Raw genomic sequence first — 9258 nt, 5'->3', positions numbered from 1 at the left:
AGCATTAGCCATGTCTATCCTTGAGAGTACCAGAGTAGTACTAACTTTAGTAAAGTTTTGATCTTGGAGGTAGGAACCATATCTTCTGGTGATATTATAGGAACTCCCATACCATGCATGATCATCACCATTGGGTAATGATCATAAACCCTAAGAACATTAAGTAAGGAGCTATTAAGAATAAGTTGATCATGATAATGCCATGATCATGCTTTGGAGAAATAGGAGAATAAGCCATAAGTTAAACCTAGTAAAATAAGCAGATATAATCCAGCACATGAGATCATAGGGAGACTACTAGCAACCCTAAACCATTTCCAATATGGTTAATTAGAGAAATAATTGAATAGTAACAAACCTTGTATAGTTCAGCCCCTAAATCAACCTAAGTGATCCTTGATGGAACCATCCTATGAGTGGTGAGGAAGAGCAACCCTAGCCAAAGTAATATGGTGTTAAGTCATATATAGAACCTATGCCCATATCTCAGACTAACTTGTGAATTGCTTGATAATCACAAGTAAAACCCTAAACCATACCTCAATTCTAGTTTGTGCATCACTTGGGTGTTCACAATTATAAACCTAGTCCACATTTGAGTTCCAAACCATGTACCATTAGGTGAATAGAATTAGAACCCTAAAATTGCTCACTAGTTAAATCTTGTGCTTCAATTATTGAACATAAGAAACACCTAGTACTAAACCCTATAAATAATCCCATGTGTGGTGATCAACCACATAACCTTATAACCAAGACCAAACCATGATAAGAGTAATATCCACTCTAGGTATTTCAAGGTGTTATTAAAATATAACACTAGTGCTAATTTTGAAATAGGGTTATAATAAAAATTACAAGACTTCAACAAATTGGTGTTCACATAAAATCATATGTAAGTCATCCACTCCTCAAATAGAAACCAAGTCCTAATAACAACCTCAGAAATACTTTGAGTTAAAAGTATCAACTCTAATAATTCAAAACAGATTGATTCACAAGAAAAACATGAAATTAAAATGAGGATATAAATTCATGCGTATTTGCTATTTTTAAATATGCTATAAGTATGCAATATAATCCAATATAAAATACTTGTTTCAAATAGAACAATGGTGTAATAGTCATCGTACTACCTCTTAATTGAATTAACATAATAAGAAACCTGCAAGAAAATTTTGAATTCAAATCAGATTCAAACAATAAATATAAAACAGAAAAAGAAAAATAGATATAAAAGAAAACGAAGAAAGAGGCTTACCTGGCCGAGCAGCCCATGGTGCAGCCCAGCACCACAGCCCACCAATGCGGCCCAAGCCACCACCCAGGAGAAGCCCAGTACCACTTCGTCTAAAAACAACGGAGAGGGGGTCGTCCTCATCCTCTCCTCCCGCATGGAGGACATTACGGAGGCGTGCCCTCCTTCTCCTCGTCACTGGCGGATTCTCCTCGTCCGGAGGTGTGACGAGACACGATCCCGAGGCGTATAAAACCCCAACGACGAACCCTGGCCTGAGTTCTTCCCCCTCTGCTTGATTTTCCTCAATTTCCAAAACCCTAGCACGCTCAGACGTCATCCACCGCCGTTGATTGGGGCATCCCCGAGCCATGCCGTGGTCACCATCGTACTCACCATCCTCAACTTGATCTGCCTGCAAAAGGAATCGACCCCGAGCGTCCCGTAGCGCCGTCGTCGACTCCGTCTTCTCGGGGGAGCAGACGAATCCGGCGAACCAGACCACCGCAAGGCACACCGTCACGTGCATCGTGCTCCAGGGTCTCCTAGCATGCCCGCCGAGCTCGATTTCGTTTCGTAGCATCGCCGCACCGATGACCTATGTCTGCCGCTGCAGTACCACGCCGTCGGCCATGCACCGGTAACCATTAGGGAGCGGCGCTGCCACCTAGATGTTCCCCACACTCACGCGCATCCGATGCACTAGCTTGCGCTGCCCCGCGCTCGCCAGAACGTCAAGGACGTCCTCGACTGAGCGCCGGCGGTGGCCATGGTTGCCACGGTGGCAATTTGACCTTGGACAAAGCCATGTGGTACCAACATGGCCACTGGCCCACTCGTCAGTGACCGTGGGTAGCACTAGCCCGGGTGCGTTTAGAAGTTTCTTTTGTTTAAATTCAAATTCGATAATTGCTGAAACTTTGCAGATATTTATAAAATTAAAATTAGCTCAGAAAAATACAAATGAGATATCAAAATGTTCCTAAAAATAAAATCTATCCAATAAAAATATAATATGGAATTTTTAATTTAAACTCATTAAATAAGTCTTTTCTTTTATTCTAAATTCAAATCAAATTCAATAATTAGCTAAACTTTTCTCAAAATAAATAAAAAAACTAGTAAATAAATAAAGGAAACAATAAAACTAATTTTACTTTATTATTGACTTATTAAATCCTTATTAGAAGGATTTAAACCCTAATTAATAATTATCTTGATTATTAATTCTTTAAAAATAATAAAATGCCTAGTCCAATATTATTTTCAATTCAAAGTTATTAACAACTTCAACTCCATAATCAAAATTATTACTTTAAAAGTTGCATCACATAGAGGAAACCCTAATTCCATGTTGAATGAAATTACAACCTTATCATTTCATGTGGAACCCTAAAACCTTAATTCTATTAGGAACCCTAACTCTATAATTGCATGCTAAACCTAAAACCTAAGTTAACATGTGATCAAGTTACTTTCTTTTGACTTATAGACCTATAATTAGCAACTAAGAACTTGTTCTTGTTCCCATAAAATAATAGAAGCCATAGTACTTATAGGTTGGTACACCATGAACTCATTCTAATAGAACCTAGATGATCAAGTAGAGTCAACCATGTCTAAACCCTAGTTCTTATCATCAGAGACATCATCCTTAATTATCCATGCTTAGCATCACACCATTGTGATGAACCCCAATAGCAACTATGCCCAATGTTTTACCCTAGATACTCATACTCCACTAAACCCTATAAGTACTTCATAATTATGAATCATCCTATTTAGGAACCAACCATTCCTTACTTAGTGGATCCAATAGTAAACCCTAGACAACCTCAAATCTAATTGAGATACTTCTTATTACTTAAGAAGTATGTTCTTCAAAATTATTCTTTTGAAGTAAATAAGGAGTAGCCATCAACCCTACTTAATAGGATCTATAAACCCTAGCCAGTTATCAGCAGCAAGGTATACCAACCTTGATAACACCCATGTATAATGATTTGCAAGATGTGCTTCACTAAAAACCATATAAGCTCTAGATGCTGAAGCCAACTTTGTTGTGATCCATCCAATCCTTAATCTACTTGGAACCATAGTAAACCATAGAACCCCATCAACCTAATTATCATACTTATTTTTCATTAAAGAACATGTTCTTCAAAAGTTATTATTTTGAGGTATATAACAAGTAATCATCAACATGCACTATAGGACTTAAAATTGACAACTGCTCTTTACTTATTATACAACTACTATTCTTTGGTGTGTATGATTGTTATTATACATTCTACCACTTGTTTATGATTTTAAGACAACAAAACCCTAATAATAACCTTGTTTGTGGAATCACCCTAAAAGTGCAACACACCATAAACCAGTCATACCAACTCACTAATCCTAAATCATCGGGGTTAGATCACGCTTAGAGCGATTGCATCTCATACTTATACATTACTGCATCCTTGCCAATCTTTTAAATGTCGTCCTTACCGGACGATGATGCTGTTTCAGAATTTGGAGTTATTGCGTATCGAAGACCGTGCCTGCATAATCTTGCAGTCAATAAAGACAAATTCATCGCTTGCTCATGTCATTTGATTATTTTTACCAAATTACTTGCAAAGTACTATACTTATCACTCTTGCATGAAAAGCAAAAATGCTAATTTAATAACTATGAATATGACTATGTGGTGGGCAATGGAACCATGGTATGAGTATGGTGGAGGTTCCATTGCAATGGGTTTGTATCCATCTAGGATTAACAACAAATGTCGTCCAGTGATTCTTGTGCCGTAAGACTCGTGTTAACCATAAGATCTGGAGTGGGACGGAGTAGTCAATTGTGTTTCTTCCTCTCGTACATAAACGTATGCGCTTACCGTAGTCACTTGAATCCCGAGGGACAAACGGAGTGGTTGGGAGCCCTAAGTCCCCACGGTAATGCGGTCTATGATGGGTTTCAACGACCGGCGAAGGAATCAGGTCGAGAACCTGATTGTTGTCGAGGTCGGGAGGTATACAAAGGGGTACGCTGACCGGCGAGGACCCAAGGTCGGAATTGCAACAAAGGGTGGGTGTGCGAGGTCGCGAAGGAATACAATTTGACTAGGACCTTATATCGGGCCTCACACCAAGGAAGTGTGGACGGGAAGGTACACCCGGTTGGCACCAAGGTTAAGATCTCTTATGGGTAAAGCAACACACATCTGCAGAGTGTAATGAATCATGACCTGTCACTCCCTGTTCCGGGTTATGGAACTGCTAACGCGGCCGGAAAGGAACTCCATGAAGTTCTAGTAAAAAGGTGAAGGCTGACGGGCATAGTTCTTCTGAATAAAAGCAACCTTTTGAAGAAATTATTATGAAAACCTGCATTGGTATTAGACTTTCTGGTCTAATACCGTAGCTAGTGCATTAAACACTTCTTCCCTATAATGAACTTGTTGAGTACGCTCGTACTCATCCCACCTTAAATCCCCTGCTTAGATATGGAGGCATCGAAGGAGGATCTACAGTGCAACTCGAAGACCGAGGAGTCAACAACTACTTCAAGGGACGGAAACACTGTGAGAAGAGTCAAATACCACATCTACCCTAGAGAAAACCTAGATTAGCAGTAGAAGGGAATTAGCTCCCTAAACCTAGCTCCTAAGTAGCTAGAATCTAGTCATAGCCTCTATAGCTAGTCAAATCCTCTATAATTAGAGGTCGTGGTAAGATTAGATTACGAGTCGTTTTTCTGGAGTTAATTTGCAGTCTTACCTCATTGTAAAGTAGGAGGCTATGTTGATCTTCTGTAAGGAGTCGGTGTTGTAATTCTATAGACATGCCTTGGACCCGCATATGTTCCCGTTGTACCACTCTGAGCGATGTAATACTAGTGAAACGGTGTTTCATTGGTGTTATGTCAACGACTTACATACTACACCATGCAGTGGTATGCTGGTTCACCACAGCCCCCGAACTCGTTTTTCGGGCCAGGCCGCGAGTTCGAGCTTCGTTCTGGGCCTCTTTCGGCCTAAACCCGTATTGCCGCTGGAATTTTTCGGTTTCTGTCATTTTTCAGTCTCTGTTAGAGTTGCTTTAACACTTTTGTGACGCGTCGGGTGTCAAGGGGGTTGCATGCATCTCCCTCGCGCCGAGAAGCATGGCAACGCACAAGCGCCAGCGTGGCATGGCGGGACCCACGTGCGGAAGTGCGGCGTCGTTCCGTGCAGCGTTGCAGAGTGTTGTGTCGCGCCGGGGCGCGATACATCGTAGTGTTTTTCTCGGCCCGAGCCGGGCCAGTTCCTCTTCACTCATGCACATGGCTAGGGTTCCTCCAGGGAGGCGACTCGACGATCCTCTCTCCTTCCTCCTGTAATCCTCCTACCCAAAACTCACAGATCTTTCTCAATCGCCTCAAATTCATCCGAAATTTATGTCACATTTTCTCAAATTTTACTATTTTAGAGAAACCCTAGTTCATCCTTTTTTTGAAGTTCATATGCCAGTTTGATCTTTCAGCATCTGAATAGAACTAGTGTGACTATGTTTATGTCTTATGTGAAGTAGATTTTTTTATATTATAGTGAAACCCTAGTCCATGAAGAATTTAGGTATGCATTTTTATCTTGTATATGCAATTTGGTTCTTGTAGTATATGAATATAACTTGTGTGATTATGTTTAGGTTTTGTATGATCTAGATTGTGTAGTACTATACTTAAGGTCACATGCTGACATATTAGTTCTTATATTGTCACATTTGCTCACACTAGTGGTTTTTACATGGTCACATATGTAGGATGACACTTCTCGATCCTCACGACGATGATAAACACCATTCCTACTTGTTGTTTGAGAAGAAGCAGGTAACAGAAATGACCCAAGTATTTCATGTAGGTTTGCAATGCTAAAATGCAAATAGAATAATGAAGGTTGTATGTGTGTAGGTCTTTGGACCCCTCTGAGTTAGGTGTGACGAGTCCTCCTCAACGAAGGTGCTATACGATGAGCGATACACATATCACATCCAAAAGATAGGACTCCTCCTATTCATCCATATGGTTACCCGGTCAACGCTGAACATGACCCCCTCCACGATCACCTCGCTTGTCGATCATTGGAGGCCGGAGACGCACCGTTTTTACCTCCGGACCGGGGAGATGACCGCGACTCTTCAGGACATGTTGATGATCCTTGCACTCCCCATTGAGGGGAAGCCTTTGTCTATTGACACATCTAGTGAACACTAACGCGGGCAGATGTTTGACCTTATTGGTAAGGTTCCCGGGGATACTATAAACAAGAAGGGTGAAACATTAAGGTTCTTCGTCGGGGGTACTTTTACTTGGATCTCACTGAACTTCAAGACATGCCCATAGCATGCCGACGAGGATCTGATTAAGCTGTACGTCCGTGTGTATGTGTGATATGTTATCACTAGGTCTATCTTTCCCGATAGCAGTGGGAAGACCGCCCAGTATTACTAGCTCAAGGCGTTAACCCATATGGAGACTAAGTGGAGTTGGGGTCCAGCGGCATTGGCCTTCTTGTACTGCTAGGTAATCACTTGTTTCTATTTTGTACATCTCTACATGACATCTCCAACTTGTACCATGACTAAACTTTGTTTGCCTTCATGTGTAGTTGGACGAAGCTTGTTGTAGGACTGATAAGGACGCTGGGAGCGCTTCTCTGTTGGAAGGCCAAAGGTTTTGTCTTATAAAGACTACGATGATCACGGAAACCAGTTGTGGCTCCCCACGTGGGCTTACAAATGGGACGTGGTCTCTGAGTTCAGTAGCGACCATGTAGCATCCTATCGGACCTACACCAACGAGTTTGATATCCTAACCACAAAGCAGGTGAATATTCCCATCCCATAACTCGATTGCATGTTCATTATTTGTACTCTCATATTGACATCATTGTGGTACGATGTAAATGGAATGGAAGCCACATGGTCCTAGGAGGAGGTTTGGTGACCCTTTAACTCACACTTAACTCAGCACGCATTGTGAAATATAATATTTAGTAAATGCGTTGCCCCTTGGTATGCATGTGGGCTGTTGAGCATCATATGCCACAATGGGTTATTAGACAATCTAGCATTGCTCGCCAGAATGGAAGGACATGGGTACAATACTCCACGGTACTACCGCATTTTTAGATAATTTGCAATATGATGTATTTAACGTGGGTTTTAACATTGTGGTTTCTCCATATGCAGCTTTGACGGAAGGAAGAGAAAGCAGAAAATTGGCACAAGATTCACAAGAAGTATGTGAACAAGTTTTTGCTGTGAGTGGCGGAGCAAAAGAAAGCAAAAGGAATCCAATTTTGGGAACATAGTGAGGATGCTTTCAACCAGTACCTCCTCCACTGGGTTCTTGACAACACTCGTCTCCAAATCCTTCTGGAAGCTTATATGCACGACATTTGGAAGTGTCGCTGGTATTCAACTATGTTGGCACCCTCGAGTACAAAAAGCTTGTCAGTGAAGGGCGCCAAACCTCATTTGCTCCCATGCTCAATTTTGTGGTAAGATTTTGTAGTTTATTTGTGTCCATTTGCATGACCAACCCAACTCCCGTGCTCGACGACTTCATTTATTTTTATCATAGCGCACCGAGATCCAGAAGCAGGCATATGAGCACGAGAGTGCATTAAGTCGTTCCCATGGCGTGAGAAGGGCGAGAGTTCATTTCAAGAATTTGTGAAGGCTGGTCCATAGAACACCATTGTAGTTGCTCTTAGCATCCAACATTCTTAGCATTTGTTCAGAAGGTTTACCACTTGTTACTTTTTCAACGGCAGGACCAAAAGTTACGCCGGTTATCGAACCTACTTGGTTGTCGTGACCCGAGATTACAACGCCGTCCCACTCAAGGTCCGTCTCGCCCTCTGACCCTGTTGATGAACCTGACTCCACCTCTGGTAACTGTGAAGACAAGGTTTCGAATGAGGTATGACATCACCTTTACCATTCATATTTTTTCTTTCAAAGGATGAAGGTGAAGATGAGGTGGATGACTACATGCCACTGGGCAAGTATAAAGCCAAAAAAGGTTCAGTATCAAGTTAAATCCTAGGAAGGAACACAGCGACATGTTCACACTGGATGCGTACGCGAAGGCGCCCGAGAGGAAGGCAAGGAAGATATCGGTCGTCGAGTCCGGTAATGACGATGGCACGGATCCGCGTAGGACGATTCCACCGAGGAGGGGAGGAAAAAGCAACGCAAGCGTGCAAGGGGTAGATGTGGTGCTTCGACCTATCGATGTACTGCTACTTGTGTTGCAAGAATTTAATCATTTAGTGCTGCTTGTGATGTAAGAATTTCAATTGTCCTTGTGTCGTGATTACTTGTGTTGTTGTGATTTCATGTTTTTTTGATGAATTGTTGATGTGAAATTTCTTTAATCTCTATTGTGAACTTTCTGTAATTTATAGCTATCAATTTTTTCTGAAGTTGCATAGTGCGGCGCCCTAGACCAGGGTGCGGAAAACATCTTAGAAATATAAATAATAATAGTCAAAGCATATAATTGACACACATACGGATTTGGTCATGTTAGGTATCCCATCATACTATTTGGATTAGCACTGCCACATGGTCTTCTAAGGCCAAGTTGACTCCCTCTTGGTTGCATACGAACTTGTTGGATCCTTATTGGTTAGCTAGGAACTTGTTGTTTCATCTTGGTTGGCTAGGGACTTGTTGGCTTCTTCTTGGTTGGCTAGGAACTTGTTGGCTACTTCTTGGTTGGCTAGGGAACTGTTGGCTACTTCATGGCTGGTTAGGAATTTGTTTGGCTACTTATTGCTTGGCTAGGGACATATCTTGTGCTAGCTTCATTTCCCTTTGCTCTCTTTCTTTTTTCACATTTTCTTGAGTTGTGCCCTTCAACATTTCACGTGCCACAACAAGCTCTCTCATGAGGCTCTTGGAATTGGTTGTTGCCTGATTCTTGTGCACCACCATGGGCCCAACCATCCATGTCGCACCTAAAACACTTTGTCTTGTGTCGTC

The sequence above is a fragment of the Lolium rigidum genome, chromosome 5 (assembly GCF_022539505.1).
Source record: "Lolium rigidum isolate FL_2022 chromosome 5, APGP_CSIRO_Lrig_0.1, whole genome shotgun sequence".
In the NCBI taxonomy this organism is placed as follows: Eukaryota; Viridiplantae; Streptophyta; class Magnoliopsida; order Poales; family Poaceae; genus Lolium; species Lolium rigidum.
The sequence above is the reverse complement of the archived record's forward strand: the minus strand, read 5'-3'. Positions refer to the sequence as shown.